Genomic DNA, 17,366 nt, shown 5'->3' on the forward strand with positions numbered 1-17,366 from the left:
AGTGTAAAACGGTCCATATAAATTGTAAAGTTGAGTTAGTTTTGCATTGACAAATTTACCTTCTTACCAAACAGATTTTTATCTATAATGGATGAAACATGAATTCCAATAAAATATATGCCTTTTTTTTTTATCAAAAGTGCACTTGAATGCAAATTTACTACTTTTTTATTGATGTACTTTTACATCTAATTATTGATATAAATATGCATCGGAAAACATGTTATTTGTCAATGCAAAAATGCATTATTACCAGACAGTCAAAACTGAACCAGAATACAAATTTATTCTGAATCGGGATTTAAACTCTATTTACAAAATCGTTTCCAAACGCAGCCCTAGAAACAAATTTTTATCAAAATTTGTACTCTCTAGTCTCTATCTCCATTAACTTTCATATGAAGTAGGAATCACTTTATTTCACTTGCTATTCACTTTATACTCCCATGCATTTATACCAGTGCAATGAAATTTACATTCCAAACAAACTGAGCCTTAAGTGCTGTATTCTTGTACTCTCTCTCTTCTTTTGTTTTATGTTACCTAATACATTCTTTCCTTGATGAACCAAAATTCCCAAAGATCAACAAAGAAACAATGACATGATCAATTATATTTTTATTGGTTAGTCCAGTGGAGGAAAAAAGAAAAAAAAATGCAGATTTCAGTAGATTAGAGAATGTAAGTAGTTGAAACTCATACATACATATATATATATATGCATGGTTACCTGACTGAAGTGGTAGACTCCAAGAACTTCAAGGTACAAACTTTCTTTAAAGGAAAGGCCGATCTCTATTTGACATCTAAGATTCAAAACGACATTGCTAGCTCAGGAACTTCTCTATATGAACAGAAAAATCAACCTGCTTCAAATTTATTACCAATGGAGAAGAGGTAAACTTGTAAGATATGTTCTCGGATGGAAGCCTAGAGAAGGCCATAAATTACTCCCTCCGAAGCTTCAATTTTTAGCTCGAAGTACCTCAGCTAGAGGAGAAGTACTACGAGAGAGGGGTGGTGGAGATTGGGTTTATATAGTTTTGAAGGACAAAATCTTCCTTTAGGCTATGTTTGATTTAATAGAAAACAAGAGAAAAACATAAAGTTTGAGAGGAAGAATTCTTCACAGAATTTTGTGAAATTCATGAGAACTTTCCCTCAACTAATCAAACCAAACACAGCCTTATTGGTGTGTATATTTAAGTTCAGCCGAAAGCATAAAAACTGGCGAATGATCTTTTGTTGGTTACATAATTAGTTTTTAAATAGAGTTGCGTCGATAGGGAATGCCACGTTTCTCTCCTTTATGTGTCCACACCTTATAGTAATGGGCCACTAAGAGGTAAACAACAAATAAATTTTGAATGGTTGGAACTTGGAAACCCTAATTTTCAGGCTTCTGGTGAAAAACAAGGCCCAAGGCCCTGAATTCCTGCCGCTTCTTTCTTGGAAAAATCTTGGGGCTTGGATCTATTTGGTGGCCCATATTATGGTCTGGGGACTCCGATAATTTGGCACTTGTAACTTATGGATTGGCGATTTAGCCTTCTACGGTTCTACCTTCTTTTTTTATATCAGTAGTTTGTGTGTGTGAAGAGAGAGAGAGAGTGAGAGAAGAAGCTTCCAGCTAAAAAGGGATAACAGCAAACGAAAAACAAACCAAACCCCAAAGCCAATGCCCAATCAAAATTCGATTATATATAAATAGAATGTAATTAATTAGGTTGGATCAATCAGTGTTTTCAAAATCAGACTGGACCGGACAGTTGGACCGGAAAAACCGAGAATTGGTCACTTGATCAGTTTTGTTTTACTCCAAAATCAATTTTGCTAAAAACCGTTGATTCGGGTTGTCGAACCATTAACCCGGAAAACGGTTTTAGGCCATTTTTATTTATTTTTTAATTTTTTGTCAGAGTGGGTCGTCCATTTGATCCAAATGATTGAATCATTTGACCTAAAAACCGGACCCCATAACGGTTTCTTGTCCAGTCCGTTTTTTAGGGGGTTTCAAAAACAAAACAAAACCAGTTAGTTTGAATACAACATTGGTTCTTAAAACAAAATCCGAAAAAATACAAATTCAATTTTTTTGAAGAAAAAAATAAAATACAAATTCTTGGATATACATATTTTTATCTTTATAATACTAAATTAGAAACATGTTCTTGAATTTTAGGTTTAAAAAACGTGTTTTTACCTGGTTATTTGATATCATGTTTCATAAATTATATAATTTTTTTTTTATTTAAAAAAAAAAACATATTGTATTTGTTGAAACAAATAAAAAACAATCTTCTCAAAGTGGAACACCCTCTATTTAAAAATCATGATTAGTTAAGCATTAATTACATGTGTGAATTAAGTGAGTCAAACAGGAAACAGGAATGTAAGCTAGGCCTAGGCCAGGCGAAGCTAGTTTGAAGGGGCTCAAGATTTTGCAAGCAATAGCCACTCAGCCTGCATTTGTGTCTCAACCAAAGGGAACCAAGCTCCTTCCCGAGGACCAAAAAAATTGCTTCTCATCAGTAGACTCTTGTGTTATTAAAAACAGGCAGCGAGGGTGGCATGTTTCGTGGCAGCAGCTAATTCCACCATATACTTCTATACTGCCTTTGACCTTCCTATTCTCAGATCTAGCTAGCTGCTACCCTGATAGATAGCTTTTGTTTTCAATTGTTGTTTTCTTGCTGGAACAGCACTTAAAGAGTTGGCAATGGCAATATTCCCCATTTTATATTTGTGTCAGTCCCAATGAGGATACACGTGTGTTGCACGTGACAAGTATAATAGTATTGATCGACAGTATAATATTGGGAGAATGGCCAATACTCCCGGTATCAGAATTTGTAGGTTAAAAGTATATTTGGGTAGGTGTTAATTTGGAATTGATGTTAATTCACCGATGGATATGAATGCATAGGGTGTGGTTTTTGGACGTTTTAAATGTTTATAGCTCTACAGTGGGAATTAGATTTCTGCATTGGTTGTATCCATACTATTGATTTGGTTAGCAAACTGTTGACTCAGGCGGTTGAACCATTCAAACCATTCAATGGTTTGGCCGTTTTTTAGCTTTTTATTCTTTTTGTTAGAATAGATCGTTTGTTTGACTTGAGCGGTCGAACCGTTTGATCCGGGAACCGGACCCCTGTCCGATTCGATTTTAAAAACCTTGCATATAAATTAAAAGGTCATTATCTTCCTTGTTTGTTAGTTATTTAGTGATATTCACGATTTATAAAAGAAAAAAAAAAAAAGAAGAAAAGGCATTACCAAACACTGGTCCTAGTTAATTAGGTGTAAATCAACAAGGATAGGGGTAATCTGATAGTTTTGATTTTTGAAGAGCAGATTGTCAGAAAGCTTAGAAAATGGCCAAGTCTGAGCAAAGGATTGGAATGCTAGGAAATTACAGAGAATTAGTTAAGGATTAAGTGGTCAAATGTCCCTCTAGAGGTTGTGATTCACCTATTCGTAGAAGCGGGGAAGTAGGCTACATGCATGGAAGTATGGAGTTGGAATATCCTCAACCTCAACCCTAACAAACATCTAGAAGATAGGCCTTGCCTAGAGCACGATCTGAAGACCCTCTTGAGAAGTGATGTGTGTTAGTACGACCATTAGGTACAACCAATCTGGTTTCCCTAAGAAAAGATCATGTGTCTAACAGTTCTTAGAGCAGTGCCTGAGTACTAGGCCTCTAATTTGGCCTCGTGAGATAGAATGTAGTTGTGAGATTGGTTATCGACTTCTGAGCATTGAGATTCTAATTTGTCTTGATGAGGTCGACCAGCTTCTGAGCATTAAGATTTTTATCCAGCCTTTCAAGGTCGATTGTAGTCACAAGGTTGTATTGTCCAGAACAAGTTTACACTCTTGCACCAAGTTTTCACCGTGTCCACACAAGATTTTGCCTCGCAATTAACCTTGTGAGGTTCTTCTGTCAAGTTCCACTTGGCTTCATGAGGTCATGTCACTTTGTTTGTCGTGGTTAGCGAGGCAACCTTGCTCTATTGTGAGTGTTTTCACATGAGGCCATTATCTTATTATTCGTTATTAGCTAGAATTTTACTTTATATATATATACATGTTCCAAGGGTTAGAAGTTAGATTAAGCATGGCCGAACTACATCAAGTGGTTGGCCGAATTTTTGAAAATTTTCTAACTCAACCCAGGAATCAATTTCCCGATAACTTGAAATCAAGAATTTCATGATCGATTGCATTAAACTAGATGAGATTTAAAACCCAAATTCATTTCTGATCATACCTAATATGGAATCCACAAAAGCATTCTTCAGTTCTCTCATTGGAATAGCAACATCAACATTTACAAATCCTAGAATCCATGAGATAACCTGTTCATTTTCAATCTTCCACTACTTCAACCCCTTTGCATCACTAGCATCAGACATGGTTATAGAGCCATCAACCCTTTTCCTTCAACAAAATATTAGAAGTGAAACTTGTATAGAGCATAGTTTCGTTCTTCAAACTTTGATTGATATGATTTTAGCACTTTCAGGTACCATAATCAATAGATAATAGATGAAATCCAATTGAAGCAAGCAACTCGAGTGCTAAAATTAATCAAAAGATTGAAATGAAGGAGAGAAGTCTCTTATAGCCAATAATGAAATGCTCAAAACTTGCAAGAACACTTGAAATTGAGAAAACAATCCAAAAAAGGAAGGAAAAACCTACTACTGCCCAAGAGAGAAGATCAAAGTTCTTGGGGAGTAGTAGAAATTAAGAGAGGAAACTTATCTGAATGTTTTCTTATTCTTAGTGACATGTTCAACCCATCTAAATATGAGTTGGTTCACTTGGGGGACCTATCTTTTAACTATTGTGTGAAAACAATGAAGTCATTTTGATAAGAGGAAAATTATGCACTTTCTAATGCATCTTCAACTTGATTATGATACAATAAGGTCAAACACAGTAGGGAAACTATACCAAACCCAGATACAATAAGTTAAAAGTTGTACCTATGGTGTTCAATTTCTAACTTGATGTGAGATGAGGTTTAGGATCAAGATGACCCCAATGGGATGATTAGAATTGGTTCTGATTTTAGGTATTAATATGAAGGGGTAAACGGAGTCGGATGTTGGTGGTCTTGGTATTGTCGGATTTGAAATTTGGGCTCTACAGACCTATGGTATTCAATTTCTAACTTGATGTTAAATGATGTTCAGGATCAAAATGACCCTAATTGGATAATAAGAATCAAATCCAGTTTCAAGTGTTAAGATGAAGAAGCAAATAGTATCAAATTTAGGTGATCTTGGTGTTGTGTAATTTGGAATTTTGGGCTCTATGTACCTATGGCATCAGATCCTAGAGCTCCCAACTTTTATAAAATTCTAATAATACTCCTAAGTCGACTAAGAGGTTAGCCGAAGCATGCTTGAAACTCGAAGTGCTACAAAAAGAATGATGAAGAATGCAAAAATGGGGTGTCTACAAGTAGCGATGTGATTGTAGAAACTTGAAAAGTAGAGAAAAAACAAAATAAAAAAAAACACAAAGACAAAGGCATAGAAGATTTTTATATGGGTTGAACAAAAAACTCATGCCTACATCTCTACCTAGGACTTCTAAGTGCCTACAAGACCTTGGCAGAACCTACAGTTGCCTTCATAACCTAACTTGGTAAAACTTACGTGTGTCTACCCAACCTATCCTGGTAGAGCTTATAGGTGTCTACCAAACCTTGAATGGTGTTTGACCTAGAATACCTCTTGCACTCAAGGATATTACAATTATAGCACAAAGTAGTAGGACTAAAAGCCTTGCAAATAAGTAGATATAACAAATACAACATAAGAACTATTTAGTTGCAAGAGTAGATCTCAAGATGCTCAGCTCTAAGAAGAGGCTCTCAATAGATGGGTAAGACTATATGATCCCTTTGACTTTTCATCTTTACTCACCCCTAAGAACTATTAAAGCTAAAAAATCTCTTAAAATAAAAATGAAAAGTCTGGTTAACTTGCTTTCTAGAAAAACAATTAAAGACTATGTACACCAAAATCATAGATTGTTTTCTCTTCTTCTTGCTTGCTTATCTGGAATAATTAAGCTAGAAACCTCTATTTATTGAAGTCCAGAGAGCAAGTGATCATTTTCTAGTCATTTGAGGTTTCTTGCAAAAGATAGTTATGATTCCAATTATCTCCAACATGATAGAAGGATAATCAAAGATAGAAATAGATATTTAAGCTTTTAAACGATCAAATTTCTTCAAATTAGTCAACTACTATATTTTTGTTGTCATTTACTAGATGAAGGGAGGGTGTTTTTTCTCATTTAGTTAATTGACTAATCCTACATACTCAGTTGAATAATACTTATTTAAACTCAATCTATTAGGATTATTGGACTATGCATTTTTTGGTAGTTGACTACTCTAAAAAAAGGCATTTCTATGTCTTTTCTATCACAAATAGTTGACTATGTCTTTTGGGGTAGTCAACTATACTTCATAGTCAAGCATATCATGCCTTGGCTATTATAGTTACTCAACTCTACATTTATGGGTAGTAGGCTATACAATAAAGCCTAGGCAATTTATACCCCATTGATAGCCCAACACTTAGAAACCGTGGAAATATTTAGGAACTCTTCCTTTGGTTTTCAATATTGATTTTCAAGATTCTATATACTTGTTTAAGTCTAGGAAAGCCTAGAAACCAAACTAACTCTAACTGTTGATCTCTAAGGTTTACCAAACTGAGTTTGGTCTTGTTATGCATCACAAAAAGTGCATCTCAGCAATTGATTACATCAAGGACCTAAAGATATGGCTTTTTTAAACACATATTGATATAGTCTTTCTCCTAGATGACTTCTTGTAGCATTGAACATCTTGAGTAGCTCTAAAGTCGTTGAATTGTTGTTGTAGAATTTCTATGCTTAAAATTTCTTGGAGCAACCTCACTAGAGAGATTGAAGATGGTTTTGGAGATGTAAAATCCATGCAAATGAATCAAATTAATGCTACAAAAAAGATGTCATGCATATGTACTAGGTTTTCTTTTTTCATTTTATGGTGCATATCCTATACCGGCACACATTATTCCATAGCCCAACACTCGATTCCTATACCGGCACACATTATTCCATACCATCAACTTCATGATGATTAGCATGGGTGAACACCTTTTGTTGATTGAGATGATCTTCTTACTGAAAGTGGTTGTGCCAATTAAGCTACCTTCTCTTGTTTGGATATTCATCCATGCTTCCATGGAATCATTTGTACACAACCGTAACTATCCTTGTGGAGACCCATAAACAATATGTATTTATATATTGATATTGTTGAGTTATATTGCAATACTTAATGAGATAAATATGATAAAAATGCAACAAAATGTGGTGATATGTATACAACAGTAACAAATCGGTAAGGATGATTGTGTTATCCTTCAAATACCCCATAAAGCTGAATAGAGGGATGAGAATTCATCTTGTCGTGAAGAACAGTAAATTGAAGAGGCCAAGCTCTTATTCAGAATAACAACAAGTTGAGAGTGAGTCAGGAGGTAATGCACCACTAATAATTTTTTAGAGACCATGTCTCGTCCACTTCCACATGTTTTCTATGTTCTTTGAACACAGGATTAACAACAAGGTAGAATGCACTCACGTTATCACACCAAACAATGGAAGGGTAAAAGACTAAAATCGGAGCTCGTTGAGAAGATGTTGAGTCTAGGTTATTTCAGTAGTTTTTGTGGCAAGTGCACAAAGTTTGGCTTTACTGCTGGATTAGGCAATTGTCCATTGTTTCTTTGTGTTAGAGTTCCCCAGTATTTATGCAACTCTTGCATGAGTTATCACTTGTAATCCAATTAGATAAGGATTATCCACCTGGAGTTGTTGTACATCTTAAACTCTATCTTAGATGATAGAATTATCTTGTGATCTCTATCTTAAGTGATAGACTTATCTTGTAACATGTATTTAAACCATTGGTAATCTGTGATAATTGGATCGACCATTCTATAGAATTCATTGTCTTCACTTGGTATCAGAGCCATGGCCGGCAATCCATCTTCTTTCTCCGCCCCTTTTCCTTCCCCCTTCGGCAATCTTGCCAATCACATCTCTGTCAAACTAGACAAACACAATTATTTATTGTGGAAAGCTCAATACCAACCCATGCTTGAAGGTCTCGGCTTGTTCGGCTATCTCGATGACTCAAACAAATGTCCTCCATAGTACATCAATGATACTACAAATATCTCTGGTATCAAAATTGTGAATCCCACATTCACCTCCTAGCAGATCCATGACAAGTTGCTGCTTAGTTGGTTGCTTGCAACTTTAACAAAAGGTGTGTTGGCTCAAGTTGTTGGCTACAAGACTTCAAACGAGGCTTGGACCACCCTAACTCGAGTATATGCTTCTCCCTCTCGAGCCAAGATCATGCAGCTAAAGAATAACCTTCATCACCCCCACAAAGGTTCGAAGACGATGACTGACTACCTGCAACAAATCAAAAGTTACATTGATGCTCTTGAAGCTGATGGGCATGGACTTTCCTCTAATGACATAATTCTCTATAAAACGGGAGGTTTGGGACCAGATTATGACCCGTTGGTCACAACCATTACCACCGGACATGACCCCTTAACTCTCGAGGAACTTCATAGTCTTCTACTTTAGTTCGAACTCAGACTCAACCACCAGCATTCTGCTTTCTTTGATACGCAGCTCTCCACCAATGCAGCAATGCACAAACCAGGAGTTCGACCACCCAATTCTTATCGTGGCGGTCGTGGCAGCACTCCATCTTCACATTGTCGAGGTAAGGGTCGTAACAATGGTACCACCCAATCTCAACTAAAGGTGACTTGCCAAGTCTGTGGTAAGGTCGGCCACTCTGCTCTTTCTTGCTTTCACCGTTTCGATCTCAATTTTTAGGCCTCTGGTAATACCTCTTAGTTTAAGGCTCTTGTTGCTACTAACACCTCCGATTCCTCTAATGGCGACTGGTACCCAGACACCGGTGCCACAAATCACCTTACGATAGATCTTGGCAATCTTTCTATTCGTTCTGATTACAATGGCAATGACAAAATAGCCGTGGGTAATGGGACAGGTTTGGACATCAAACATATTGGTCATACTTCACTTCACACCCCTTCCCATATATTGCATTTAAATAATGTTCTTCATGTGCCTGTTATCACAAAAAATCTACTATCTATTTGTCAATTTTTCCGTGACAATGATGTTATTTTCTCCATCTAGTAGCTCAAATAAGGAACTTGTGGCCTTCTTGGGGGTATGTACTACTGTTGATTGCTGGCACAAGCGTCTTGGGCATCCATAGAAACGTGTTGTACAGTAGATTCTCCAACAGCACAACTTACCAATCAACTCCAAGTCCACTTCAGTTTTCTGCTCTTCCTATGCCTACGAAAAGTCTCATCGTCTACCTCACCCTCCTTCGTCAACTAGTGTGTCTTCTCCTCTAGATATTATTTATTCTGATTTATGGAGGCCTTCTCCTATGCCTTCCAATAGTGGACATCGTTATTATATTGAGTTTATTGATGCTTTTATTCATTTCACATGGATTTTTCCCCTATTCACATAATCTGAAGCTTTGACCACTTTTATACAACTTCATACTATGATTGAAAAGCAGATGAATCGCCCATCAAGATTTTACACATTGATGAAGGGGGTGAATACCATAAATTCAATTCTTACTTACAGACCCATGGTATTGTACATCGCTTCAGTTGTCCTCATACACATGCTCAAAATGGAGTTTCTAAGCATAAACACCAACATATTATTGTTATAGGCTTGACGCTGCTTGATAATGCCTGACTCCCTCGCAACTTCTGGCACGAGGCTTTTGCTACTTCACTCTATTTGATCAATCGCCTTCCAACCCCTATTCTTGGCCACAAGTCTCCCTATGAGTTACTCTTTAGACGTTCCCCGGATTACAGTCGCTTCAAAATTTTTGGATGGGATTGCTATCCCAATGTGCGCACTTACAACGAAGAAAATTTTAATTATTGTACTCGTCGTTGCACTTTCCTTGGGTACAATTCTCGCTACAAGGGCTATCTATGCATACACAAGTCCACTAGTCATCTCTACATTTCTGATGATGTGATCTTTGATGAGAATACACTCTCCTACAATGATGGTCCTTCTCCGCGCACTCAACATAAGGATACTCCTTCGATCTTGGGTCCGCCACCTATTCTGGCCCCATATCTTCAGCCCATTACTCACTCTCCAGCTCCAGTTCTCACTGCCGTGCAGCCCAGCACTCAGTCCACTATTGCGCCCACTACTGACGCATCTCCACAAGCCCATTCACCTTCTCCATCGGCCCATTCTTCTGCTGCTTCCTTGGACTCCTCTTCCACACAACCCAGCATTGCTACTCCTAGTGCACCATCCTCTACTATAGGTTCAATTGTCTCTTCGGCTTCGGCTTCCGCTCCTACTCATGGTATGCAAACTAGATCCAAATCTGGGGTGTTCAAACCCAATCCCAGATATGCATTGACTTCCATCACCACTGAGATGGAGCCCACTTGTTTTACACAAGCTGCCCATGATAAAAATTGGCATAATGCCATGAACACTGAGTTCTCTACGCTTGTTCAGAATCACACTGGTCTCTCATCCCACCACCACCTGACAAAAACATTGTGGGTTGTCGATGGGTCTTCAAGATAAGTGTCACGCTGATGGCACCATTGAATGTTACAAAGTGTGTTTAGTTGCTAAAGGCTATCATCAACGAGAGGGAATTGACTTTGCAGACACCTTCAGTCCTATGGTTAAACCTTGCACCATTCGTTTGGTTCTCTCAATTGCCACATCCAGATCATGGCCCACTTGCCAATTGGACATCAATAATACATTCCTTCATGGCTACTTAACCAAAGAGGTCCATATGTTGAGTGCGGACCATGTGTGCAAATTATACCAGTTCCTCTATGGCTTACGGCAGGCCCCTCAGGCCTAGTTCACTCAACTCCACAACTTCCTAGTTGCTCATGATTTCATTGAATCCAAAGTTGATGCCTTGTTGTTCATTCATCACACATCCCATGACATCACTTTGATACTTGTCTATGTCGATGGCATTATCATTATTGGATCCAACACAACTCTCATCGACCACTTCATTCATGCTCTCGCCTCTGAATTCTCCATACGGGACCTTGGACCTCTTCACTTATTTGTTGGGCTTGAGTCACAGCCCACCTCTAATGGCATCATTCTATCTCAATCCCAGTATGCTTTGGATCTCCTTCACTGTACTAGAATGCCAGATGCAAAACCTTGTGCCACTCCTATGGCTACTAACATTAAACTCGTCAAGATTTAGCTTTCTCTGTGAACAAGGTTGCTCAGTACATGTCTAATCCCACCATTAATCATTGGGCTGCTGTAAAGCGTATCCTACGTTACATTAAGCACACCCACCTTGGGTCTTTACATTCGCCGTTATTTCTCTACTCAACTTCATGACTACAGTGACTCAGATTGGGTCAAGTGCTTAGATGACCGGAATTCTCATGGCGGTTATTGTGTCTACTATGAGCCTAATCTTATCTCCTGGTCCTCCAAGACACACTTTGTTTGAGATCGTTTGGATTGGGTCCCTTGCCATCCTTGCAGCTGAGCTCGTTTGGATTCAGATGCTCCTTCGCGAAATGGGCTTCTCATCTACATCCTCTCCAGTCCTGTGGTGTGACAACATTGGTGCTACTTACCTAGCCTCCAATCTCATTCATCACTCACACAGCAAACATGTTGAGCTACACTTTCACTTTGTTTGAGATAAGGTTCAACGTCGCCTACTTGAGATCTGTTTTCTCACCATACTGATGTCTTCTCCTACCCACAAAACACTACCATCATGCATTGGGAACATCTCCCCATTTATAACACTATGTAAGGGCATAAAATGTTCTCCATGTATGATTGTGATCTCATGTGGGTAGATATAAGTAGATTTATTGTGGGTAGGAGATCCGGACTCGTCATCACCACTTCCAGAGGAAGGCTCAACAATTTATGAGGGGCCACCAGAAGAAGGTCTATCAAAAATAGTTTCAGATGTTGGTGTAGGAATCAGGTAAAGCTGGGCTCATACACTGGTGTAGGTGGCCCATCACTGGACTCCAATGAAACGGAAATGGTCATGGGCAGTGATATAGTGGGCCCAGGTGGAACTGGTACCAAACGAAGGTGCTTGTAGGAGAGAGCTAGAGATTGATGAGCCTGGGCTAAAGTCTCTAAAAATAGGAAACAACCCTCACCAAAAGTAACATGACAAGAAAATATTATATGACTTGTGGATGGCACATAGCACCTATATATACCCCTTGTAAGAGGTGTAGCATGCACAATAAAAGTGTGCAGGATGCCATAGTTAAGTGGACAAGTAGGAAGTACAAGTAATTGCCTCGTCCAGAAAGGAAAGGGAAATGAGGCATCGATAAGGAGGGTTAGAGCCGTCTCAACAATGTGACGGTGTTTACGTTCAATCACTCCATTTTACTAATGAGTATGTGGACAAATGAGTGTGTGGGAAATCCCACAATTAGCCAAGTATTTGGAGAAGGGATTTTCAACATTATGTTTGGATTAGAGTGTGGACCTAGAGAGGGGTTGACATGGCAAACACGGCCATGGCTCCCCTGGGTCCCCCTGGCTCCGGCCCTGATCATAGCCATGATCGCAACCTCTACCTCGGTTGTTGGTGGAGGGGCCACGACCACCTGTATTGGCACCACGGCCAAGAGCCTGAGTATTCTTATTGCCCATGTGAGCCATGTTAATTTGCAGATGGGGCAACAAGATCAGTGACAGGTGTGATATGCTGTTGGAGCCAAATCTCAGGGCTAAGAAGAGGGCCATGCAAATATTCAAGAATGAAAAAATCAATGATCTAAAAGCTGCCTTGCCCTCTTGACATATTCATGGATGGGACTAGTGCCCTTCTTCACAGTATGAAGTTGCAGTCAAAGCTGCGCTGCGACACCTAGGCTCGAAAGGGTGAGCCATACGTACAAGCCATTAGTCTCCACAATGCAATAGGTCTAGGTTGGGAACCCAACGCCTTTGGACAATGATACCTTTGGTAAAGGAGCAAATAATCCAGCTTAATACCAACTAGAGTTCTCATGATTGGTGATTGCCATTTAGGATTTGATACCTAGTCATGATTGCAGAAATAATAAGAGAAGGAGGTGGAAAGGGTTCCGTACGTCTTGTGGAGACCCGTAAATAATATCTATTTATATATTGGTACTAGTGGGGATAGTACAAGATTTATTAAGCGAAAGCGAAACAATAGAAACAAATAAGAGTATATAATTGTTTAGTTTATATTTTTAACTGTTAAACTAGTACCATAAACATGGTAGCCAATCAAGAGTTATTTGTAAAAATTTGTGGGTGGATTTTAGTTGCACAAAAACTCTTATGATACCATATCTTTCCCGCATCATAGATTTTCCCCTATATTTTATATACTGCTTTTAATAATTTTTTACAATACAAAAATAGCAAAAGTTAATTTCAGCTAGGGTTGTTCATCAAACTGGTGAAATTGACCAACCTGCCCAACTCAATTTGAGCTGGTTGGTTTTCTAGTATTTCCAGTCGGCCCTGGTTCAACAATTTCCAAACCTGACCAAATTGGATCATTTTTGCTTTGTCCATTTATAAATCAACAAAAATCGAACAACCCAACCATATATATATATACTGCTTTTAATAATTTTTTACAACACAAAAATAGCAAAAGTTAATTTCAGCTAGGGTTGTTCATCAAACTGGTGAAATTGACCAACCTGCCCAACTCAATTTGAGCTGGTTGGTTTTCTAGTATTTCCAGTCGGCCCTGGTTCAACAATTTCCCAACCTGACCAAATTGGATCATTTTTGCTTTGTCCATTTATAAATCAACAAAAATCGAACAACCCAACCACATATATATATATATATATATATCATATTTCTTAGTCCAAAATATTTTATATCATAAATTTAATTATTAATTATTTTTTAATAATACCACTATATTTTTTTAATTTTATTTTATTTTTTAAGTTTAAATCTTTTTAACCAATTGACCTAACCAAAAATTGACCCAAATTGTTACAACACAAGTTGGTCAATTTTCATTAATGGTCAATCAATTTTAGGTGACCAACTTCCCAACTTGACCAAGTCGATTTGATTGGCCAAATAGCCTACAACCAAACCAAACGAACCCATGAACACTCTTAATTTCAGCTAAATTAATAGTCTAATCTCCAATATTTATTATTAATATTATTTTTTGAATTATTATTTGATATAAGTGAAATTAGTTATTTACAATATTACTTAGTTTTTTAAATAATATTGATGAGGGGTGATTTGGTCCTCCAATGATATCACGACACATGGCATCATAGAACAGTAGAATGACACCTCGACACTACGTAAGCAGACCTCAAAAGCACTTCGGACACCTTGCAATCGCCTTAATGACCTCAGCACCACTTCGGTAGGCCGAACTACAAACGAACCAGCAAGGCATCGGGTCTGCATAAGAAGTGACATGCTTCCGTTGATCTAACTCAACTTCAGTTAGCAACCTACCTAACGTGCCAGGTGACCTCCTACTTAAGTGGACTATTGTCTCCAACTTCCTCGAGATCACGATGCCATGTTGGAAGAGCTATTTATCGCCTCACCCACTTCAGGCATGACAAGATAAACACTACCTGCTTATGTGGAGTCACCCTGAATGACAATGAGGAGGTAGAAAAGAAAGAAGAAAAGTAGGCAAGCCAAAGCGCCACCTCGTCAGTGCACAGCTAGTGACCCACACCTCACCACTAGCGGTTGAGATCCTCATAGCCCCATGACCCAAGGATTTCAAAGCACCCAACCTGGAATCTTACAATGGAATAACTAACCTGGTCAATTACCTCAACAGTTTCTGACCACCTTCTGGGTCAGCTCGGATGTGGTACATGGGACTGGCCGTGGGCTCAAAGAACAGTTGGAGCCAGTTTGCCGATCTCTTCACTGCCCACTTCATGACAAGCAAACGGTATCCAAAGTCAACGACCTATCTCCTGAACATGGCCCAATGACTCGATGAGAAGCTCTAGGACTACATCAAGTGGTTCAACTTGGAGCGGCATTAGATCCCCAACCGTACAACTCACCATGGCAGTCAACAGTGTCCAACATCTTGACTTACGCTGGGAGATTGAGTTGAACCCTCCAGCCTTCATGGAGGAGGTCCTCAACCAGGCCACAAATTTTATGAATGCCAAAGAAATACTCGGGTCTCAATTAGAGCTGAGCAAAAAATGAAAGAGATTAGAGGATAAGTTGGGGAGCAGTAAGCAGAGACGGAAGAGCAAGTCGTCGCAAAGAAGCAGGTCCCTCTAAGGGAGCAGTACATTCTCAAGCCAGTTTTCTCACTCCCCTCCCGTTCAGAACCGTAACTACACTACACTAAACATGAAGAGGGGAGAAATCTTGATACAGATAAAGACAACCGAGTATGTCATATGGCCACCTAAGATGAAAGGGGACCATGCCAACAAAATCCCAAATAAGTACTTCCACTTCCACTGGGACATCAGCCACAACACAGAGAACTATTGTAACCTCAAGGATGAAATCGAGGAGTTGATCCACTGAGATTACATGGAACAATTTATCAAGTAGGAAAACAAACACAGACCTGTTGACCAGCCAAGAGAAGTGCCACAATTGAGCAGGGACCAGTCTTCACAAGGCTCACCACCAACAAAGTGACCCATCCGAGGAGTAATCAACATGATCACAGGTGGGTCCACCGTAGCAAGCTGTAAAACATCAACCGAGAAATACTCAGTTCGGGAGCTTGTGCATGAAGATGGGAACCCGTTGAAGCACCCTCGCAAGGAGGAAGTAATCTACTTCGCTGAGGATGACACTCGTAGGATCTAGCATCCGCTTGATGACGCCCTCATGGTCAAGTTGGTGAAAAATGGCTTCTAGGCAAAGTAGATTCTAGTCAACTCCGGCAGCTTGGAAGGCATCATCTTACTAGAGGCATTCAAGTGGATGGAGGTGGAGAGGAAGGACATGTTCTTGGCCAACGTCCCCCTGGTCGGTTTCAGTGAAGTAATAGGGTAGCCTCAAGGCCGAATAAGAGTACCAGTGAGAGAGGGATCAGCACTAAACCAAGTACACTTCGACCACGAGTTCCTAAGGGCTGCAACTCCCTCGCCCTACAATGCCATCTTAGGTCAACCAATCCTGCATGCCCTTAGAGCCATGGTGTCAACTTACGATCTGTCAATGAAATTTCTAACAAATTATGGAGTTAGAGTGGTGCAAAGTGATTAACTCGAGTCTCACAAGTGCTACGTGGCCGCACTGAAAGAGAAATGAAAGCAAGCTGCTGAAGTCAACTTGGAGTTGCTACTGGAAAACGGCGATGAGAGAGCTCACCCCATGGAGGACACCATCCTGGTGTCAGTCTTAGATACTGACCCCGTGAAGATGATACAGATCGGATCCCACCTCAAGGAACCACTATGCTCTGAACTAGTAAGTTTTTTAATTTATAATTTAGATGTATTTGCTTGGTCGATAGTAGAAATGCCTAGCATAGACCCCACAGCCACAACTCATAGGCTGAATATTGACCCTTTAGTCAGAACAGTTCAACAAAGGAAAAAGAACCTCACCCAGGAGTGGTAGAGGATAGTGGACGAGGAGGTACGGAAGCTCCTCACAGCAGACTTTGTTAGAGAGGTCCAATACTCGAGCTAGATTACAAACCCAATGCTCGTGATGAAGGTCAAGAGCAAGTGGTGCATGTGCGTTGACTACATCGACTTCAATAGAGGCTGCCCAAAGACCAACTTCCCACTCCCTATGATAGATCACCTGGTAGATGTGACCTTGGGGTTCAAGCTGTTGAGCTTCAATGATGCAACTGACTAGGAAAAAACAACTTTTGTAACTAAAATGGGCTTGTACTATTACAAAATTATGCCTTTTAGTTTAAAAAACAATGGGGTGATCTACTAGCATCTGGTAAAAAAAAATATTTTTTATTCGATTGGAAATAAAGTAGAAGTTTATGTTGATGATATAGTTGTTAAAACTCAATTTTTCGAGCTCTTTAAATTTTTACCTAAACTGTGTTTTTGATATTTTAAGCATATATAACATGAAGCTCAACCCGAACAAGTGTGTCTTCGGGGTCATGTCAAGTAAGTTCCTCGGGTACATAGTGAACCAACGTGCAATTGAAGCAAACCTGGATAAAATCCAGGTTGTCCTAGATATGA

Source organism: Nelumbo lutea, chromosome 4, assembly GCF_056320005.1.
Source record: "Nelumbo lutea isolate HS-2025 chromosome 4, American lotus-T2T, whole genome shotgun sequence".
NCBI lineage: Eukaryota > Viridiplantae > Streptophyta > Magnoliopsida > Proteales > Nelumbonaceae > Nelumbo > Nelumbo lutea.